Below are 14,734 nucleotides of genomic sequence, written 5' to 3'. Positions count from 1 at the left end.
ATGATGTCACCCAGTTGCCCACCTTGAAGCTGTTTGGAGCGTGGGCAGGAACATCGGCAGGGCCCAAGTACAGCAGAGGAGTGGGAAGGTCGGGGCGGATGAGCGGCGAGAGATCGTGGCGGAGTTGCGGTGAATGATTGAGGCGGAGAAGCGTCGAGAGATCAAGGCAGCAATGCGGCAGATGATCGGGGCGGAGGAGCAGTGAGGGATCGTGGCTGAGATTTGGCGAGTGATCGTGGCGGAGGTGTGGCAAATGTTTGTGCGGAGGTGCGGTGAGAGATCGTGGCGGAGGTGCGACAAATGTTTTGTGGTGGAGGAGCAGTGAAAGATTGTGGCGGAGGTGCGGCGAATGTTTGTGGCGGAGGAGCGGCGAGAGATCGTGGCGGAGGTGCAGCAAATGGGGGTACGAGGCCCAGAAGAGCCGAGGACCCAGGGGCAGCATGGGCCAGCCCACACTGCGATATGTGTGCACACTCCAACTGTGCAGCAGAGCAGATCTCCAGTCGTCCTGGTTAACCCTTGCCACTGGATAAAGGCCTAGCTCTGTCAAGCCCGTATGGTGGCTGATGTGCAACAGTATCCAGTGGCAAGGGTTGAACCAGGACGACTGGAGATCTGCTCTGTTGCATGGACCTAGTGCGCACACATATCGCAGTGTGGGCAGGCCCGTGCTGCCTTTGGGCCCTCGGCTCTTCTGGGCCCCGTACCCTAATTCGCCGCACCTTCGCCCACGGTGTTCCAGGGCCCAGCGCTCCAGCTCTATTTATAACCCCGACCTGCGGTGGTGTTCTGTGTGAGATTACCACCGCAGGTCGGGGCTATAAGTAGAGCTGTAGCGCTGGGCCCTGGAACATCGTGGCCCACCCCGATCTGTGTGAGCTAAATATAACTTGAGTTACTTCAAACTGGTAGATGTTAATTCACTGGACTGCACTGCCACCTAGTGCAATGAATGTAACTTGACTGAAGTGCTCATTATAGAAATGGATGATTGCTGATTTCACAGGAAAGAGATGGCATGTTGTCAAGAGATGATTGCCCGGAATTTGCACTCTCGATGATGACGTATGCTCAGCGTACACCGTCGGAAACCTTCTAAAAGGCCCCGCATGCACTGCACATTCATTGTGAATGCACAAAAACACAGAACTTGTAATCTGTCACGGTACGCCTTGATAGATCTACCAAACCGGCTGAGAAATCACTTTTGCTGGCACATAGTTGGGCTACTGCCCAGCAAATGCCCGCAAAACTCCTAAGGCTGATAAAAGCAGGCTTAGGGCCTGCTTTCACCAGTGTAAGGGTTAATATAAATCTTAAATTGAAAATTAAAAATTAAAAATGATGCACAAACACTTAAAATTACTTTATGCAAATGTTGGCCAGATTAAAATGTTTAAAATTATTTTTCAAAAAATAAAATTTGTATTATATTTGCTGTATTGAAGGAACTTTAAAGTAAATTTGAATATTAGGGTCATCTAAATTCTTTAAGGGATTCTATTGCATGTCATTGTTGAAACCAGTGCGTTCGATATATTCAAAAGGGAGTTAGATATGGCCCTTACAGCTAAAGGGATATGGAGAGAAAGCAGGAATGGGGTACTAAAGTTGCATGATCAGCCATGATCATATTGAATGGTGGTGCAGGCTCTCAGGGCCGAATGACCTACTCCTGCACCTATTTTCTATTAGGGGATTCCATTTGGAAATGACTCTTTTCTCATTGGAGGACCTGATCCTAGGGATACAGGTGGTTTGAAAATGTCCCTGGGCCTTTATGGAGGTGTACACCTGGAGGCTCTGGACCCAAACTCTCGTCAGCTTTGCAGCCAGGAGGTAAGTTTGCAAATATTAGCTATTCCAGATTTATTTAATCAACTGAATTTAAATTCCCCAGCTGCCGTGGTGGGATTTGAACTCATGTCTCCAGATCATTTATCCAGGCCTGCTGGATTACTAATCCAGTAACATACCACTTGCTACCATTCCTCACAGAAATTGTGTATTCAACTCTTTAACATTAATCGTTAGAATGAGTTGTGTTGGCTCACAAGGCTTTTCATGTTCCTATCTTCTGATTTTTTTAATATTGGTGTGGCTTGAATAATTGTTTGTGAGCATGGATTTGTTCTGGATGGATGAGCTAAGATGGGCTGAATGACCACCTTATGATGTGATACTTTGGCCGCTGCACTTGTGCAAATTAATTATGTCCATAAGGTCCTAGGAATGATGTCATGACATCAAACCATAATTTGTTGATTCCAACTCAACACATTTATTGGCCATTGTCAGGAGCTCTAGGAACTATTGGGAGATGGGAAAACTCAGCAATGAGATCTGGGTGTCATGGTACATCAGTCATTGAAGGTTGGCATGCAGGTACAGCAGGTGGTTAAGAAAGCAAATGGCATGTTGGCCTTCATAGCGAGGGGATTTGAGTACAGGGGCAGGGAGGTGTTACTACAGTTGTACAGGGCCTTGGTGAGGCCACACCTAGAGTATTGTGTACAGTTTTGGTCTCCTAACTTGAGGAAGGACATTCTTGCTATTGAGGGAGTGCAGCGAAGGTTCACCAGACTGATTCCCGGGATGGCGGGACTGACATATCAAGAAAGACTGGATCAACTGGGCTTGTATTCACTGGAGTTCAGAAAAATGAGAGGGGATCTCATAGAAATGTTTAAAATTCTGACGGGTTTAGGCAGGTTAGATGCAGGAAGAATGTTCCCAATGTTGGGGAAGTCCAGAACCAGGGGTCACAGTCTAAGGATAAGGGGTAAGTCATTGAACAAGTACTTTGGTTCAGTATTCACTAAGGAGGACACAAACAACCTTCCGGATATAAAAGTGGTCAGAGGGTCTATTAAGGAGGAGGAACTGAGGGAAATCTTTATTAGTCGGGAAATTGTGTTGGGGAAATTGATGGGATTGAAGGCCGATAAATCCCCAGGGCCTGATGGACTGCATCCCAGAGTACTTAAGGAGGTGGCCTTGGAAATAGCGGATGCATTGACAGTCATTTTCCAACATTCCATTGACTCTGGATCAGTTCCTATCGAGTGGAGGGTAGCCAATGTAACCCCACTTTTTAAAAAAGGAGGGAGAGAGAAAGCAGGGAATTATAGACCGGTCAGCCTGACCTCAGTAGTGGGTAAAATGATGGAATCAATTATTAAGGATGTCATAGCAGCGCATTTGGAAAATGGTGACATGATAGGTCCAAGTCAGCATGGATTTGTAAAAGGGAGATCATGCTTGACAAATCTTCTGGAATTTTTTGAGGATGTTTCCAATAAAGTGGACAAAGGAGTACCAGTTGATGTGGTATATTTGGACTTTCAGAAGGCTTTCGACAAGGTCCCACACAGGAGATTAATGTGCAAAGTTAAAGCACATGGGATTGGGGGTAGTGTGCTGACGTGGATTGAGAACTGGTTGTCAGACAGGAAGCAAAGAGTAGGAGTAAATGGGTACTTTTCGGAATGGCAGGCAGTGACTAGTGGGGTACCGCAGGGTTCTGTGCTGGGGCCCCAGCTGTTTACATTATACATTAATGAATTAGACGAAGGGATTAAATGTAGTATCTCCAAATTTGCGGATGACACTAAGTTGGGTGGCAGTGTGAGCTGCGAGGAGGATGCTATGAGGCTACAGAGTGACTTGGATAGGTTAGGTGAGTGGGCAAATGCGTGGCAGATGAAGTATAATGTGGATAAATGTGAGGTTATCCACTTTGGTGGTAAAAACAGAGAGACAGACTATTATCTGAATGGTGACAGATTAGGAAAAGGGAAGGTGCAACGAGACCTGGGTGTCATGGTACATCAGTCATTGAAGGTTGGCATGCAGGTACAGCAGGCGGTTAAGAAAGCAAATGGCATGTTGGCCTTCATAGCGAGGGGATTTGAGTACAGGGGCAGGGAGGTGTTGCTACAGTTGTACAGGGCCTTGGTGAGGCCACACCTGGAGTATTGTGTACAGTTTTGGTCTCCTAACTTGAGGAAGGACATACTTGCTGTTGAGGGAGTGCAGCGAAGATTCACCAGACTGATTCCCGGGATGGTGGGACTGACCTATCAAGAAAGACTGAATCAACTGGGCTTGTATTCACTGGAGTTCAGAAGAGTGAGAGGGGACCTCATAGAAACGTTTAAAATTCTGACGGGTTTGGACAGGTTGGATGTAGGAAGAATGTTCCCAATGTTGGGGAAGTCCAGAACCAGGGGTCACAGTCTAAGGATAAGGGGTAAGCCATTTAGGACCGAGATAAGGAGAAACTTCTTCACCCAGAGAGTGGTGAACCTGTGGAATTCTCTACCACGGGAAGTAGTTGAGGCCAATTCACTAAATATATTCAAAAGGGAGTTAGATGAAGTCCTTACTACTCGGGGGATCAAGGGGTATGGCGTGAAAGCAGGAAGTGGGTACTGAAGTTTCATGTTCAGCCATGAACTCGTTGAATGGCGGTGCAGGCTAGAAGGGCTGAATGGCCTGCTCCTGCACCTATTTTCTATGTTTCTATGTTTCTATGTTTCTATTTAGGACCGAGATGAGGAGAAACTTCTTCACCCAGAGAGTGGTGAACCTGTGGAATTCTCTACCACCGAAAGTTGTTGAGGCCAATTCACTAATATATTCAAAAAGGAGGTGGATGTAGTCCTTACTACTAGGGGGATCGAGGGGTATGCCGAGAAAGCAGGAATGAGGTACTGAAGTTGCATGTTCAGCCATTAACTTATTGAATGGCGGAGCAGGTTCGAAGGGCTGAATGGCCTACTCCTGCACCTATTTTCTATGTTTCTATGTTTCTAAAAGTAGGTCTTTGCTTCTGCTGCACATATAAAACTAGGTATGGTTCTCTTCAGTATTGCTGCTTTCTGAGGGGGATCTGCTTGTTGGGGCTTACTGGGACTAACATAATATGAGTTCTCATGCATCAAGAAAGACCAGGGAGGCTCACATGTTGAAAACTGGTGGTGCAAGCCCCGCTCTAAGATCTATGCAAAATTAGCTTGTGAAGACAAGTTCGTGTTAGGTAACACTTACACTCCCTAAAAAGGATATTTCAATATATTTATGGTCATTTCCAGTGCAGTTCAGTGCTTGGACCCATTGTTTTGGTGACTCAGGTTAATCACTATTCCATGCATTGGAGAAGATTTTTAGAGCCTCCTCCCAGCAGGAACAGGGCGGTAGCATGCCGAAAATGGCAGTGAACCACTTACTGTCCTGTTCCTGCTCTCAGCACAGCCACTGCCATTTTCATTAGGGCTTTTTCATGGCTAACCTGGGCTGTTTCAGGCAGCAGCCAACTGTAATATGTTAATCGAGGCCTTGTGATGTACATAGGATCCCAATGCAACTTAGAGGTACCAATGGATGCACATATTGCACCTGTTGGTACCAGATGTTGATCAGCCTGCCCAGCGCACACAAAACAGCCCAGCTAAATTTTTAAAAGATTTTTGTGGGACCAAGAGAAGCTAAATCTTTCTAGCCACTGCTGGCCTGTCCGCGACCCCAACTCCAAGATTGCTTCCCCACCCTGTACGATACAACTTGTGGCTCACACCATGCCCCTCCCCACCACCAACCAGCGAGCTGCTGTGAGCGTTAATACAGCGCTCGCAGCCCACCACCAGTAACCAAACGAGGCCCGGCCCTCAAAATAGCTCAGGCTCACGCAAGGACTTAAGTTGGCAATGCGAACACTCCTCCCCTCGCCCTCCCCAAGCTATAAATCGCTATAATGCCTCCCGATGAATCACTGCTTCTGCTGCTGTCCCAAGATGTGAAGGTCATACTCACACGTTGTTTCTTCAATACAAACCTGCAAAAAAGCCTTCAAATCAACCCATTCGACATGTAGATTTCTGCTTTGCTGAGCTCAGAAAAATCAAGTTAGCTGCCGCAAAAACTGTACCATCTCTACGTCAAAAATCAAGAACGACCAAGAAAAGCAGACTCTACTAAATGGTGCGAGGGGCACGGCTGTTCACTTTCTATTGTCAAATCTACTTTTTCCGAAAGCTGTTATCAGAACAGTAAATCGAAACCTTACCAGAAAGTACACAAGAGAGGGCAAAGATGAAGAGGAAATGGATGATTTGGATGAGACTGAGGGACGAGTTGCTGAGCCGACCAGGCTGCAGCTAATGTTTGGAAAGCATTACTCACACTGCAAATCAATGGCCATCCAGACTGCCAGGGACATTCCCTACACTGGAAAACTGTGCTAATGGTAGCAAAAGCTCAGCAAACTCACATCACAGGCATTTTTGCTGCACAGAAGTGATTAAATTAAATTTCCTTTTATTTTGAACTGTTAACCAGTGTTTATTCTGTACACCTATAGTCATATTAGGAATTCTGCACAATATTTTATGTTGAAATTTCTGTGTACTTAATTTGTCAATCCATGGTTAAAAACACAGGGAGGAATTTCACCTTTGAAATAGAACAGGTTTGGACAGAAGAATGTTGGAAAATTTGGGTACTGAGTGTTATTATTGTCTCATCACCCAGACTGGAATTTCCCGACTGACATTTCCACTGGCCACTCCTTCTCCACCAGCCACTCCTTCCCTGCCTGACGCATGCAAATGGCAGCAGGGACACAATGCAAATGTACTTCTTTTCCATCCCAGTAGAAGGTGGTGGTAGGCCCAGTAACCAATGGTAAAGGTCCTATGCTCCCCCAATAGATGGAGGGTCCTTGTAGTAGCCTTCGCTCCCTCCAGTCAGCCCCAAACATTTAAACTGGAATTTTCCGGGGTGTCCATGGGCGGGATCAGTGGCGGGTTGGGTGGGAAAGTGGTTTTATTTTGACAGCAGGTTGGGAACCCGATGTCAACCCGCCGCAATGCGCCATTCCCAAAGTCAAGTCTGTCAGTGCTGAACAGACCTGACAAACAGCAGCGGGCGACCTAATTAATCCAATTATAATGTACTTACCAGACCCTTAACAGGCTTTTTCACCTTATCTTTTAACTTTAACTTCATGGCCACGGGAACCACGCTGTTTGGTGACCATGTCTGTCAACCTGAGGTGAAAGTTTAGTGGCCATTGCTCCAGCTGATTACTTGACGGCTTCAAATGTAAAGTAAAAGCTCCCACCTGACAGAGATCACTTTCCTCAGCCACAAGCTGTTCCTCACTGCATTTCCACAACAGATTCAGCAGGCTGCATGTCTTTCCACAAGTCTCCATCCAATCTCACCTCATTACTTCTCTCACCATTGACAGATTGCTGCTGTCATCTGTACTTCATGTGCCATATATTCCATCAGCATGAGTGCCCTTTATACTCTCTGACCTTGGTCCTAAGAATCGGACCACAATGAACCCCAACACCAGTAGCACCAGGCGCACCAGCAGCTCCAACAACAACACCAACCTTCTCTGCAATCACCTGATGCTACACAGGGCATCAGCACCCGAGCACATTGCTGCCCGGGAGACAAGGAATGGCTTCATCATGGCCACATTTACTTCACTTTATGCTTTACACCCTGGCTGCCACATGATGTGCCAGGTTAGCACCACGCCACACCGACACCATAAAGCATCCCTACAATGACAAAGCCGTTCCTTTCACACTCATCACCATTGTGGTGGGGCAGGGGGTGGTACTGTTATGTCTCACAATTCACTGAAACTCACTAAGCCGTTTCCAAAGGTGCACACAAATCTGTCCAAGACCAGAAAGTGTTGAAAATAAAGATTTCAATGTTTGTCAGCACATTAATAGAAACTTTACATAAACATTGGATACAACATCCAAGTGGCTATCCTTGCGTGCTGTTTGTTGGTATGATTGCTTTAGGATGAGTGTGAGGGGTGGCTAGTGAGATGGGGAAGTGATAATGTAGATAGAGAGGAATGGTTAATGTCATGTATGTAACCACAATGTAACACCACTGTATTACTGTATACACTCAACCTAGATGCACACCTTGACCACAAGGGGTGAACTTGTGGGAGACACTCCTTACCTGATCACACAGGTATAAAAAGGGAGGTCCTATGCAGGGTCATCGTCTTTGGAGTCCTGTAAATAAAGAGTTAAGGTCACGGGGTAACTTTGTCCCCAGAATGTGCCTCGTGTGATTTCATGTGTAGAGTAAGGACTTTACATTGGTGACAAGGATGGGATACGAACCCACGTGTGCAAAGCACAATGGATTAGCATTGGCAACGAGAAACGGGAATTCACGACCCACGAAAATGGGCACCGGTAGCACAGAGAAATGGTACTGTGTTGGGGAAGACTGGGACGATTTTGTCGAGAGGCTTCAGCAAAGCTTCGTTACGAAAGAATGGCTGGGGGATGCAGCGGCCGACAAGCGAAGGGTTCATCTTTTGACCGGCTGCGGACCAAAGACTTACGCGCTCATGAAGAACTTACTAGCACCTGAAAAGCCAGTGGACAAAACCTTTGAAGAACTTAGCAAATTGTTCGGGGAGCACCTCAAACCGGCGAGTAGCATACATATGGCCCGACACAGATTCTACACCCACCGACGTCGTGAAGGACAGAGCATACCGGACTTCGTGGCGGACCTCCGGCGTTTGGCCAGCCTCTAAGTTCACAGATGCCTGCAGGGGGGAGATGCTAAGGGACATCTTTATCGAGGACATCGGTCATGCGGGAATTTTCCGCAAATTAATTGAGAACAAGGATTTGACCTTGGAAGCGGTGGCGTTTATAGCTCAAACTTTCATGGCGGGGGAGGAAGAGACGTAAATAATATACACGCGCAATTCTGCCTCTAACATGGCGATGGATCAGGGAGTCAACATCATCAATGCGACTCAGAGCCCCGCAGGCAGGCAGGGGCAGTCCGACACCCCCCAGGCAGCAATAGACCCCAAAGTCGGACTTCAACAGAGACAATGGCAGGCTGAACGGACATTCACGCCATCACAGTGGACAATGCGGCCCGGGATGGGGCCATTGACACCCACTAATAGGGTACTCAAGAGCAGTCAAAGGGACAGTCAGTGTGGAATGCCTGGCCATAGTCCCTTTGTTCCCAACAATGGAACTTTAACTCATGCTGGAGGTGTGGGGAAAACACTCAGCTAGATCTTGCAGATTTCAACAGTTTGTCTGCAGGAACTGCAATCTCAGTGGCCATTTAGCTCGAATGTGCAGGAAGCCTGCAACCAGACTAAAATATGAGGTAGATGGTTCTTTGAGGCAGGATGACTTTTGGGGCAAATCGATGGACGCCGAGGTTCAGCGGGTACATGTGGCGAATATTCACAGTTCATACACCAAAATGCCACCAATGATGATGAGGGTTTTATTAAATGGTATCCCAGTACGCATGGAGCTGGACACTGGGGCCAGCCAGTCACTCATGGGCGTTCAGCAATTTGAGAAGCTATGGCCACTTAAAGCCAGTAGACCCAAATTAGCACGTATTGAGACACAATTATGGACTTACACTAAAGAAATCATTCCGGTGCTAGACAGTGCAATGTTGGCTGTCACACACAATGGGGTAGTGAATCGGCTGCCGCTCTGGATTGTCCCGGGCAATGGTCCAGCACTGTTGGGGAGGAGCTGGCTAGCCGAGATGAACTGGAAATGGGGGGATGTTCACGCAATGTCATCTGTGGAGCAAAGTTCGTGCTCACAAGTCCTACAACAATTCGATTCACTATTCCAACCTGGCGTCGGGACTTTCAAAGGCACTAAAGTAGTGATACACATCACCCCGGACGCCAGGCCAGTGCACCACAAAGCCAGAGCAGTGCCGTATGTGATGCGGGAAAAGATCGAGAGCGAATTGGACCGGCTGTTGAGAGAGGGCATCATCTCGCCTGTTGAATTCAGCGTCTGGGCGAGCCCCATCGTTCCCGTCCTAAAAGCAGATGGCTCTGTCAGGATCTGTGGCGACTACAAGGCCACCATCAATCGGGTGTCCTACAAGATCAATACCACGCTGGCAGGCGGCAAGCTGTTCACCAAGTTGGGCCTCACTTCAGCCTATATGACCCAAGAACTGGCCGACGAATCTGACCACCATCACCATGCATAAGGGACTGTTCGTTTATAACAGGTGTCCATTTGGCATTCGATCAGCGGCTGCGATTTTTCAAAGAAACATGGAAAGCCTGCTTAAATCCATTCCTGGAACGATCGTATTCCAGGACGACATCCTCATCATGGGTCGAGACACCGAGGAACACCTCCACAACCTGGAGGAGATGCTACGCTGACTGGACCAGGTAGGCCTGCGACTCAAGAAGTCTAAATGTGTGTTCTTAGCTCTTGAGGTTGAGTTTCTGGGCAGGAGGGTTGCTGCAGGCCCACCGAATCCAAAACAGAGGTGATTCGACGAGCACCCAGGCCCTGCAACACATCGGAGTTGCGTTCATTCCTGGGACTGTTGAACTATTTTGGGAACTTTCTGCCGAACTTGAGCACATTGTTGGAGCTGCTACAAGTGCTCCTGCGTAAGGGTTGCGATTGGTTTTGGGGGGACTGTCAGGAACGGGCTTTTGATCGAGCGCGAAACCTACTTTGTTCAAACAAGTTGTTGAGCCTGCACAACCCCTGTAAAATATTGGTTCTGACATGTGATGCATCGTCCTATGGGGTTGGGTGCGTGTTGCAGCAGGGCAATGCTGAGGGTCAACTACAACCTGTGGCTTATGCCTCCAGGTCGCTCTCTCAAGCAGAACGGGGATATGGGATGATCGAGAAGGAAGCGCTTGCATGTGTCTATGGTGTAAAAAAAATGCAGCAGTACCTCTTTGGTAGGAAGTTTGAATTAGAGACGGACCACAAGCCATTAACATCCCTGTTGTCAGACAGCAAGGCTATCAATGCCAACGCATCAGCTCGCATACAGCGATGGGCTCTCACGCTGGCTGCTTATGACTACTCCATCCGGCACCGGCCCGGCACTGAAAATTGCGCTGACGCACTCAGCAGGCTTCCACTGGCCACCACTGAGGGGGCAGCAGAGCAAAGCGCCGAGATGGTCATGCCTGTCGATGCCTTTAACAGCGCAGGCTCCCCCATCACAGCCCACCAGATCAAAATCTGGATAAACAAGATCCCCTCCTATCCCTGATTAAGAAATGTGTCCTGACTGGGGATTGGGCGCCAGCACACGGAGCATGCCCTGAGGAGGTCAGACCGTTCCACAGACGGATGGATGAGCTCTCCATCCAAGCCGACTGCCTACTATGGGGCAGCCGGGTAGTTATGCCCCAGAAGGGCAGGGAGGCATTCATCAGGGAACTCCACAGCGAGCACCCAAGCATTATGCTGATGAAGGCCATTGCCTGGTCACACGTTTGGTGGCCGGGAATTGATTCAGACCTGGAACACTGTGTTCGCAGGTGCATGACGTGTGCCCAGCTGGGTAATGCCCGCAGGGAGGCCCCGCTCAGCCCATGGCCCTGGCCCACCAGGCCATGGTCACGCATTCATGTTGACTACGCGGGCCCGTTCATGGGTAAGATGTTCCTTATTGTGGTAGATGCATACTCGAAATGGATAGAGTGCATCATTCTGAATTCATGCACGTCATCCACCACCGTGGAAAGCCTATGTGCGATCTTTGCAACCCATGGCTTGCCGGACATCCTGGTTAATGATAATGGCCCATGTTTCACAAGCTACGAAATCCGAGAGTTTATGTCGGGCAATGGCAGCAACCACGTCAGGACTGCGCCGTTCAAGCCGGCCTCCAATGGCCAGGCGGAACGTGCGGTCCAAATCATTAAGCAAGGTATGCTCAGGATTCAAGGACCCTCCCTACAATGCCGCCTATCGCGTCTCCTGCTGGCCTATAGATCCAGACCGCACTTGCTCACGGGGGTCCCGTCCGCAGAGCTTCTAATGAAACGGACACTCAAAACTCGGTTGTCCCTCATTCACCCAGTCCTGACCGACACAGTTGAGGGCAAGCGTAAGTCACAAAACGAGTACCATGACCGTAATTCGAGGGGGAGATGTATAGAAATAAATGATCCTGTATTCGTCCTCAATCACGCCATGGAGCCCAAATGGCTTGAGGGCACTGTAATTGACAAAGAGGAGAATCGGGTCATCGTGGTAAAACTCAACAATGGTCAGATATGCCGTAAGCATCTGGACCAAGTAAAAATAAGATTCAGCATCGACACGGAGGAACCTGAAGATCATGAGATGGAGCTCACACTACCGCCAGTGAACGAGCAACAAGAGCAATCAGAAGAATGCACAGTTCCTGCGGTCAGCCCGGACAGGCCAGAATCACCACAGGTGACAGACACTCACGTCAGTGTCCAACAACCAGAGCCCCAACTGCAGCGCTCCATGAGGGAGCGTAGACCAGCTGAAAGACTAAACCTATGATCCCAATAAGAATTTGGGGGCAGGTGATGTCATGTATGTAACCACAATGTAACATCACTGTATTACTGTATACACTCAACCTAGATGCACACCTTGACCACAAGGGGTGAACTTGTGGGAGACACTCCTTACCTGATCACACAGGTATAAAAAGGGAGGTCCCATGCAGGGTCATCGTCTTTGGAGTCCTGCAAATAAAGAGTTAAGGTCACAGAGTGACCTTGTCCCCAGAATATGCCTCGTGTGGTTTCATACTGTAGAGTAAGGACTTTACAGTTAAGGTGCAAGGTAAGTTAGTTTGATGTGCAGGAGTAGGGTAGGAAAAGCAGAGTGATGGGGATGTGATGAGAGGCACAGCAGGATGAGGTTGAGTGTGACTTTGTACTAACATTTCTTGATCTGATGAGATAATTGAAACGTTTGCGTCACTGCACACAGGTCCTCCTGACCACATCCCTACTTATGCCCTCCTATGCAACGAGGCTGTTTTGGTCTCCTGGGGAAGTGTCTTCCGCTCATCAGAAGGGAAGAGGACCTCCCTGCATAGTCATTGTCAATGTTGGTAGCACAGCAATGGTGTAGAACACTAACAGCACAAAATTCAAAAGTAAGGTGGCCATAGTCCCATTATGGAAACCGGCTGATAACGTGTCATGATGTCAACAGACCTGCTTCCTCTAATTGGGCCAGGAAACATGCTGGGCAGGCTTAGCAAGCCTTATCAACTTATTTTAGACAGCAGGATGGAGCCAGCAATGGGGCCGCGACCTGCCACCGCCCACACTGGACCCGCCGAGGTAAGGAAAATTCCGGCCTTAACTGCTAAAGGCTCAGCAAGTACAAACCCCCATACCCCCCCTAGCTGCTGCTACCTCGCCCCGATCGCCTTGAGAGAAATCATTACACATTAAAGCACATTAGGAATTTCCTTCTGGCATTGAAGTGCTAAATGTGTGAAAGTTTACAAGTGGAGAAGTAGACAAAATCAATATCTGTAATGGCTGACCCATCAAGTGATGTTCTGAAAGGAATTTAGTCAATGTCTCAGGATTAGCATTTGTGGCCTGAAGGCTTTACATAGCATAAAGGTGCTGCCAGAACTATTCAGCTTTAGGTCCATCCACATTCACTTGATTCAGCTGTATATTACCATGTCACAGAAATGAGTCAGAACTTTGTGTGGACTGAAGTGTGGAGAATGTAATGATCATTAGAGACTCGGTTGAAAGATTCCAAAAAGGCTCTAAGATTTAAAAATACTTTGTTATTTGTTGAGATAATATAAAATAGTGTATATGTTAACTATTGTATTGCTGTTTGACCCACTGTTTTCTTTTTGCTTCTGTGAATACTTAATTTTTGTAGTAAGTTTCACATAGTTATATTCAAGAAAGGTTGGAGACAAAAAGCAGGAGACTTATCATCATAAGCAGTCCCTCGCAATCAAGGAAGACTTGCTTCTACTCTTAGAATGAGTCCTTAGGTGGCTGAACAGTCCAATACAAGAGCCACAGTCCCTGCCACAGGTGGGACATACAGTCATTGAGGGTAAGGTAAGGTGGGACAGATTTGCCGCACATTCTTTCCGCTGCCTGCGCTTGTTTTCTGCATGCACTCGGCAATGAGGTTCGAGGTGCTCGTGCCCTCCCGGATGTACTTTCTCCACTTAGGGCAGTCTTTGGCCAGGAACTCCCAGATGTTGGTGGGGATGTTGCACTTTATCAGGGAGGCTTTGAGGGTGTATTTAGAACGTTTCCTCTATCCATCTTTGGCTCGTTTGCCATGAAGGAGTTCCAAGTAGAGCGCTTGCTTTGGGAGTCTTGTGTCTGGCATGCGGACAATGTGGCCTGCCCAGTGGAGCTGATCAAGTGTGGTCAGTACTTCAATGCTGGGGATGTTGGCCTGGACGAGGACACTAATGTTGGTGCATCTGTCCTCCCAGGGGATTTGTAGGATCTTGCTGAGGCATCGTTGGTGGTATTTCTCCAGTGACTTGAGGTGTCTGCTGTATATGGTCCATGTCTTTGATCCATACAGGAGGGTGGGTATTACTACAGCCCTGTAGACCATGAGCTTGGTGGTAGATTTGAGGGCCTGGTCTTCGAACACTCTATTCCTCAGGCGGCCGAAGGCTGCGCTGGTGCACTGGAGGCGGTGTTGAATCTCCTCATCAATGTTTGCTTTTGTTGATAAAAGGCTCCCGAGATATGGAAAATGGCCCACGTTGTCCAGGGCCACGCCGTGGATCTTGATAACTGGGGGGCAGTGCTGTGCAGCGAGGACAGGCTAATGGAGGACCTTTGTCTTACGGATGTTTAGCGTAAGGCCCATGCTTTCGTACACCTCAGTAAATACGTTGGCTATGC

Source organism: Pristiophorus japonicus, chromosome 12, assembly GCF_044704955.1.
Source record: "Pristiophorus japonicus isolate sPriJap1 chromosome 12, sPriJap1.hap1, whole genome shotgun sequence".
Taxonomy (NCBI): Eukaryota; Metazoa; Chordata; class Chondrichthyes; family Pristiophoridae; genus Pristiophorus; species Pristiophorus japonicus.
This window is presented reverse-complemented; position numbering follows the sequence as displayed.